Raw genomic sequence first — 8,425 nt, 5'->3', positions numbered from 1 at the left:
TTGGTTGAATTATGTCCATGTCCTAATCCTTAGAACCTGTGAATGTAACCTTATTTGGAGAAAGTCTTTACAAATGTGACCAACTTAAGGCTCTCAAGATAAGAGCATCCTGAGTTGTCCAGGTGGGCCCCATATTCAATTACAAGTGTTCTTATAGCAGACACAGTGAAGAGAGACCCACAGAGAAGCCTCAGACACACAGAGGAGCAGAAGATGTGAAGATAAGAACCAGAAATTAGAGTGATCCAGCTATAAGGAATGTGGGAAGCCACTAGAAGATGGAAAAGGTAAGGAAAGAATCTCCATTAAAGCCTCTAGAGGGAGCATGGCCCTACTAACACCTTGATTTTGGACATTTGCCCTCCAGAGCTCTGAGGAAATACATTTTTGTTTAAAGTCACTAAATTTGTGATGGTTTTATACAGCAGTATAAGGAACAAATACACTTGTTTAAGCTGCTATAATTAGAATTTTTGTTACATATAAAGCAACCTAATCCTAAGTAATAATTTCCCAAACTATATTACAAACATGCATCTTATGATTACTCATATCCCTCACATGCCCTAGAAAAGAAAGTGCGTGCGCAAGTGCTAGTAGCACTACATTTACATTGCTATCGATTCTGAAGGGAATTGGTATCGAACAGAGACAGCTAGTCTCAAACAAAGCTTGGAAGAATTTCAGAAAGAGGCATTATTGTCATTATTACTGCCTAGCAAAACACGTGAGCCAAAGAAAAAAGACGGGTGAGAGGAAAGTAAAATCTGGAGTGGTGAATCAAAGTTTGGAGTATGCTAATATGTTGCTATCTAGTGCAAGGTTTGGTTTACGTTGTGAATGGAGCAGACATGTATTTTCCACTCACCAATACTAAATAAAGACCAGCAGTTGTCTGCTGTATTTACGTTTAACCTGCTTTCCAAGTTAATTGGTTTTCTTCCACTTTTAGCATCTTGAAGATTTCCTCAGTTTTCTATCATGCTGGTTTGTGGTTTATTTCACTTGAATGTGAACTCACATATTTAGGGAGGGGAGGTAGGTTCATGATTGTACTTAATAAGATACCGAAATAATCAATTAAAGCACATCCTGACAGTTTTCAGAAATGAGAAGTAGAGCATTGTACTGACTTACCGATTTTTGTTAAGATCACATTAACTATGAGGAAATTTAAAAGATTTGTCTTAGATTCAAAACTTATTTTGCTATTGAAGAGCTATGTGTTCTTAGAGACATGAGTCAAGGTCTCAATTTCTATATATGTAATGGGGGAAGTATGTATCAAAATACATGTACACACACATACATACATACATACCATGAACCAGCAATGTTTCATAAATTTCATTATCACATGTTTTCTCTCTCAGTTCTAAAAGGCAGGCATTATTGTATACTATCTCCAGGGAACACGCAGTGACTTGTTTGAATCATTTACCTATGATTACACACTAATAAGTATTAGGAACAGGGTTCAACCCCAGGTACAACTTCAAAACTTGTTGCAAATTCATTCTTTTTTTTTTTTTTTAAATTTTTTAAATGTTTTATGTATCTCTAGGAGAGAGAGAGAGAGAGACAGCGTGAGCAGGGGACGGTCAGAGAGAGAGGGAGTGACAGACTCTGAAACAGGCTCTGAGCTGGCAGTCAGCACAGAGCCCGATGTGGGGCTCGAACCCACGAACCGCGAGATCATGACCTAAGCGAAAGTCGGACGCTTAACCGACTAAGCCACCCAGGCGCCCCGCAAATTCATTCTTAAAATTTTCTCTTAGAAAGACTTTCTTGATCCACCATTTTGTACAAAGATAAGCTATGACAGACTTGATAATTACTGGCATTTGTACTCTGAGGAGAAACTATGTGAAACTATCATTTTGTCAATTAAATCATATCTGAAAATACTTGGAGTTTCTCCTATTACTACTTATCTCACACTAAAGAAGGTAGAATATAATATTTGATGAATGCTACCTAATACTTGGGATTTTCAACATGGGCAACAATTAGTTTATGTTTGTATTTTCTAATACATACAGGTTTTAAAAGTACCTGGGTACTCGAAATCTGTCAAAGGCCTACCATTGACTTAACAACTCCCTTCCAAAGATTCCCATTCATGATAATAGGATGAAGCTTGAAGCCCATTATTTTCTGAAAGTGGACCATTCCTGAAGTGCTAGAGATTCTATTTCAATTAAAAATGCCTGGTTCATACCAGCCCCGCCAATGAATCCAAAAAACCATCTACATTTAGATGTAGTTAAGTGGAAGGAACTTCCATGAAATTAGACTCACCTTTTTTAGGAATGGGTAAGCAGCCACATGGCTGGCAAAAAGTTATGGGAAATGTTGCCGTGTCCCCTTCCCTTGGGAGGATCTCTGTTGGACGTTTCAGAGTGCACATTATCAAATGCTAGCTATTTGGAGTGCATCCATTTCCTTTTTGATTGTATTGGACATAACACATAAGATGCTATTGAAAGTCTACATTAATATTTAAATTGTCGAGAGATCCAAGAGTTCAGCTGTCAGCCTAATAATTGACATACACTGAACCAATGTTTGAATCAATTTACATTTTCAAAAAATAATTTCTGGTGCCAGTCTAGATAACTTAAACTTTATTTTAAAAAATTACACGGGAAAACACTCAAAGACTTTAAATAAGAAAGGATTAAACCTATTAAAAAGCAGCAAGGAAAACTAAGAAGAAGAAGAAGAGTTTCACGGATGCCTGGCTATTCCTGTCTAGAGATGGTTTATTGGAAAGACAAGAGCCGTCTGGGTAACAAGGAGCTAGCTCTCTGCCTTTGTGCCAAGCCGGGCTGAAGGAGGGCTCTTCAGGGGGGCGCTTTCATTCTTTAAGGCATTAGGAACTCATTTAATACCCTAAAATGGACTCATTATTTCCTAAAAGCAATGCTACAGCCCACCTAAAAAGACTTTCATACGGAATCCCACAGTTTAAACTAATTAAATTCTGCATTATTTAGTTTAATGTACATCATTAAAGTCCTTTTTCTTCCTTGGGGTGGGGTGGTGAATTCAAATAATAATAATAATGCCTGTTGTATAAAGAACTTACAAAGCTTTTTTCCATGTATGATGTTGCTTGATCTTTAAAGTAAGAATACAAAGTGCCTGTGCAAACAGCAATGCCACAGCAAACTCTCCAAGGGTGTTCTCCCCATACCTTGCAGACGGGTCGGGTGATGAGACGGGTAACACCCATAATCCCTGTTTGCCAGAAACTACTTCAAACGTTTGTAAGAATCAACTGTTCCATCCTCAAAACTATCTTTCGGGGCACATCCTATTGTTCGCCTTGTTTTACACAGGAGGAAGGTAAGGTACAAAGGGACTGAGGAGCTTGCCAGGCGTCCTGCAATGAAACCTTGGTGGAGCTGTAGTGCTTAGGCTCTTGGCCACTTTGTTTCTTTTCACCCCCGTAGGAGGCTTCCTTACAGCTTGAGCACAAACGTTTGTTGCATTTGTGGAGGAAGGCAGGGATGTGAGCAGGCGCAATACTGTTACCCCAGTTTAGAGCTCAGAGGAAGTGCAAGTTCCTTCATCCTGCACTCGCAGGGTGTGCTAGTCACCGGATTCCAGCCCAATATTCTTTCCAACCTAAGATTTCTGCTTTTTCCCATCTGTTCATCTACAGTTGATGAACTAGAACAGTCCTGTGGACGGGCGTCTGGTTCGTGGGCTTCTGCCTCCTGGCCAACCAGTGGCAGCATTCGCCGCCTGAGGGGTTCCTCCTGGCGAGCAGCAGCGCCAACGCTCTGGTGAGCAGCCTCACCTTCACCTTCTCCGTCCTCGGCTGGATGTTCCAGGCCTGCCTGGCCCTCCGGGACCTCCGGAATGACTCCCCGGTCCCTTACAAGCGCTCCCTGGATGAGGGTGGGGTGGTGCTGACCGCCCTGCCCCCGCGCTCTGCCTTGAGCCCCGACAACACGCCCGCAGATCCCAGCAGCCTGAGTGGCACCACCTCCGCCCTCTCCCCCCACCTGAGCACCCCAAGGCCCCTGCCTCCCCATGATGCCTGACAAGTGAACACCCTCACCCTCGTCAGTGAAGAGACGGGCCTCCCTCCAGGTCTTCTGAAAACAAAAACAAACCAAAAAGACACTGTTCTAGTGTTTTGTTTTTTATGTTTTGACTTGTGAGTCTTATTAAGCGCATTAGGGACCAGGCTCCATACATTGGATTGCAATTCTACGTGACTAATGCTGTCTTCCTCAACTGTTAGAGTGGCTCAGAGACTGCTCAGTGCAGAACAGCATTATCAAGTACATTAGAATAGATACCTCCGGTGGGGTCCGGGGTCCCTGAAGGAAGGACGGAATCGGCGAGGGAGGGATGAGAGGTCTGAGAGTCTTTCCGGTCGCCAGGCAGGCATCTCTGCTCTGACTGGGACTCAACTTTATTTTATAATTAAGTGTTTGGGGGATGGCACAGAAGTAGCATTTGCCTTAGACAATGATTTCTGATAACAAACTTCTTTGATATGTAAGAATTTCCCAGAAGATAGGTTTGTAGAAGACTCCTGCATAACCTTTATCAATAGTGATTGAGGTAGGTGGTTTAGACGCTTATCCTATGGGGAAGGAAGGTATCTTTAGCATACAAGACAAAGTTTTTAGCATAAAAAGGGTGAAGTTACTTCTTTGTGAGCAGGGGTCAAAAAGGTCTTTCAGGAAACACCTCTGCTCCCATAATCACAAAAGAAGAAGTTCCTCAATAGGCTCCTTCACAGGGAGCAATCAGCATGTTCAAGGCCAGTATAAGTCACTGCCTTGGGGGGCTGGTGCTCCAAGCAGAAACAATTGGGTGGGGGTGGATATCTGTCCTTAACGCTAAATTAGGCTCTTTGTCTCAGGGCTAGACTCAATTGTAACTCTTGTGTTCTTAGCCCCCTTTATTATGTAAGTCTTGGATCTGCAAGGCCCATGGGAAGAGCCTTTTGACAATGATCCACAATGCTTTCATCTAAAGTCTCTTTTNGTTTTTAGCATAAAAAGGGTGAAGTTACTTCTTTGTGAGCAGGGGTCAAAAAGGTCTTTCAGGAAACACCTCTGCTCCCATAATCACAAAAGAAGAAGTTCCTCAATAGGCTCCTTCACAGGGAGCAATCAGCATGTTCAAGGCCAGTATAAGTCACTGCCTTGGGGGGCTGGTGCTCCAAGCAGAAACAATTGGGTGGGGGTGGATATCTGTCCTTAACGCTAAATTAGGCTCTTTGTCTCAGGGCTAGACTCAATTGTAACTCTTGTGTTCTTAGCCCCCTTTATTATGTAAGTCTTGGATCTGCAAGGCCCATGGGAAGAGCCTTTTGACAATGATCCACAATGCTTTCATCTAAAGTCTCTTTTGAAAAGGCAGGAATATGCTTTTCCTTATGAGCAATCTGTGTGGGGAATATCGGTGTGATCTAGAATATTGTATGCCTGGTCAGTTCCAGCAGCCTCATTTGCAACATGAGCCCGTAGTAGCAGAAGGAGATACCAGTTTTCATTTCTCATGTCAGGAGCTGTGCAAACGCTGCCATTTCCTCTCTGTGACTGTCATCCAGCGAGGCCAGTGCGGCTCCCAGCAATACAATGCTAGAATCTTATGCCCCTTTCACTTGACACCGTCTGTATTTTTAACTCCATTCAATGTTGCCTGGGAATCAGAAGTGATGATCACTTCCTGGTAATAAATTGAAAATTTAAGTTTGCTAAGGGGCGACTGGGTAGCTCAGTCAATTAAGCATCCGGCTTTGGCTCAGGTCATGATCTTGCAATTTGTGAGTTTGAGCTGTGTCAGGCTCTGTGCTGACAGCTCTGAGCCTAGAGACTGCTTTGAATTATGTGTCTCCCTCTCTGCTCCTCCTCTGCTCGCTCGCTTGCTCTCTCTCAAAAATAAATAAACATTGAAAACATTTTTTTAAAAAAGAAGGAAAATTTATGTTTGTTTAGGCAAATTGCTAATCTTTCCATTCAAGAGTCAAATTTTGTATTTCCATTAAAGTTGGCAATGAGAGGATCAACCACATGGTGTCCCTCCCTGGAATTTAGTGGGCCAGTTTCTGGGACAGATTGAGTTTGCTTACTGGGAAGGGTGGAAGTGTCTTCTCTAACTGCATATTTTACAGGTCCACAATGGAATTCTTTAGGATACTTGTACTTAGTGTTTAGAGACCTTTCAACTCAGCATGATGCAAGGGACACGATAGCCATATTTGGAGAAATGTTTTGAGGGGATAAAGTTTCTCCAGCCAATGGAGAAGCAGGCCAGTGTCTACGTATTCTGGCACCTTCTTTACCCAAATGAAGGGAGGTCATGATGCTTTTGTATACATACCAACCCATTAGCCAAGAGACACATAACAGAGAAGAATTAGAATTTTAGCCTCAGAATCCTTGTTGGCAAAGACTTTGTAATTCTACCTTTTGTCACACACCTGGCTTGACTGAAGAACGACGGTCTTCAATGGTAGCAAGTATCAATATTTGAATGGCAAGGACCACATGCAGTGTTATCTGTTTTTTCCTTTGCAGTAAATATGAAGGGAGACAACAGTGGCTGGTTCTAGAATCCTAATTCTCAAAGATAAGCAAAATTTATTTCCCCAAATTGTCAGATTAGCAAGAAAACACTGAGAAATGGTCTGAGGCCATTTTCTATCATGGAGAAGATATTAGAGAACAAAAGAGAGACTCAGGAATGGAGTCTGGGCATTTCTGGGCAGCAAGGTCCCCTTCATTCTCTCTCTCTTTGCCATTCTGAACATAACATCAATCTCTGAGCCTCTTGCCAGAGGTGATGAAAAATTAACAAGAGTTGTTTGGGTAGAATCTGGGGTACATACTCTGGATTGGGGTATGCAGATGTGAGAAGGCCAAGAAGAGACCATAAGTCCAAGGACACCTCTTTGGGGGATGTTTGCATTAAGGAGAGCAAATGGAGGGGCAAGACTAGTGGGGCACATCAGGGTCAAGTGAGACTTGCTGCTTTTATTTTGTTTTGTGGTTTAGATTGGAAATAATACAGCTTGTTTGCATCCTGATAGAATTAACCTGGAAGAAATGAGAACAGAGAGAAACATGAGAAAGAGAGAGAGATTGAGAGAGAGAGAGAGAAGTGGGCAGTGCAGGAGGAGCAGGAATCAGTGCATCTTGCAGTCTCTGGTCTTACATATGAGCAGGCACATGAAACAGTTCCCCACCTTTAACCAGAGCCAGTAAGTGTATGGGGATAGATTTACACATAGATGTACTTCTAACTGCATCTTGGGCCAGCTTTCCCAGTCATGGAATTAGTTCTTCCCGTGAATTACGTTGCTTTCCGCCACCTCCAGTAAACACCTTTCACTGTTCAGCTTGGTCTTAAGCCTCCTATCCTGGCATCACCTTCAACACCATGTTGCCAAATCCTAAGGTCAACTCCCAACCTGCCTGATTCAATGTATCAAACAGTATTTGATACAGTTGTTTATTTTATCTACTGTCATCTCTTTTTTCCCTTGGCCTTTGGAAGACAACACTTTCCTGCTTGTTGTTTTTCTGTCCTCCTGACTTCTTTACTGGTTCCCTTCTTCTCTCTAAATTCTGGCCAATTTCCTTTCATTGGTTTCCTTCCCTTCTCTTTTCTGTTTCCCTTGTGCAGATAGTCCCTATGCACCCCTGCACACAGCCTGGGTTGGTGGTAATGATGCTTGCATCAAAATGAGAGCTGTAAAGACAAGAGAGTTGTATTCAGTTACAGCACGCCACACTGGGTAATTCCAGGGTGCAGGCCATCCGTGACCTGGCATCAGAAGATCGAGGCAGTTACAGTTAAAGCATCATGGTTTCCCAGCACATATTTAGAACCAACAATCCAGCATTGTGGAGGAAACTTAAAAGAACCCTAATTGTTATTCCCTGTTTCTGAGAGCAAGGCTGTCCACCCACATGTTATTTGATGGACGCCAAGTGTTTTGCAAACCTAAGAGTAGCTTTTTAAAAAACATACACTTTGATATATTTTCCCTCAGATCTTTTATGTGACAGAATTCACATATTGCTTGGAAATCCTGCCTTTTCCCAATAGAACGTATACTTAGTACTACAGAGAGATAACCTGAATCCCCAGTTCTTTTATTTTTTCAGGTAGGGGTGGATTTATCATTCAATTTTTCCATCAATTTTGCAACTGTCAAGTAATATATTTATACTTAGAGTTATCAAATGAAATGTAAGGACCGAAGTTTTATTTTATTTTATTATTTAAAAAGTTCATTTGAGGGGGGCCTAGGTGGCTCAGTCGGTTAAGCGTCTGACTTCGGCTCAGGTCATGATCTCACGGTCCATGGGTTCGGGCCCCACGTCGGGCTCTGTGCTGACAGCTCAGAGCCTGAAGCCTGCTTCAGATTCTGTGTCTCCCTCTCTCT

At 42.3% G+C, this 8,425-nt stretch overlaps 1 pseudogene; it reads left to right on the top strand.

Moving 5' to 3' along the window:
* Nucleotides 1–3,161: 3,161 nt before the first annotated feature.
* Nucleotides 3,162–4,062, top strand: LOC144236920 (synaptogyrin-4 pseudogene; annotated as a pseudogene).
* Nucleotides 4,063–8,425: the final 4,363 nt, after the last annotated feature.

Source organism: Crocuta crocuta, unplaced genomic scaffold, assembly GCF_008692635.1.
Source record: "Crocuta crocuta isolate KB4526 unplaced genomic scaffold, BGI_CrCroc_1.0 scaffold345, whole genome shotgun sequence".
NCBI lineage: Eukaryota > Metazoa > Chordata > Mammalia > Carnivora > Hyaenidae > Crocuta > Crocuta crocuta.
The sequence above is the reverse complement of the archived record's forward strand: the minus strand, read 5'-3'. Positions and strand labels throughout refer to the sequence as shown.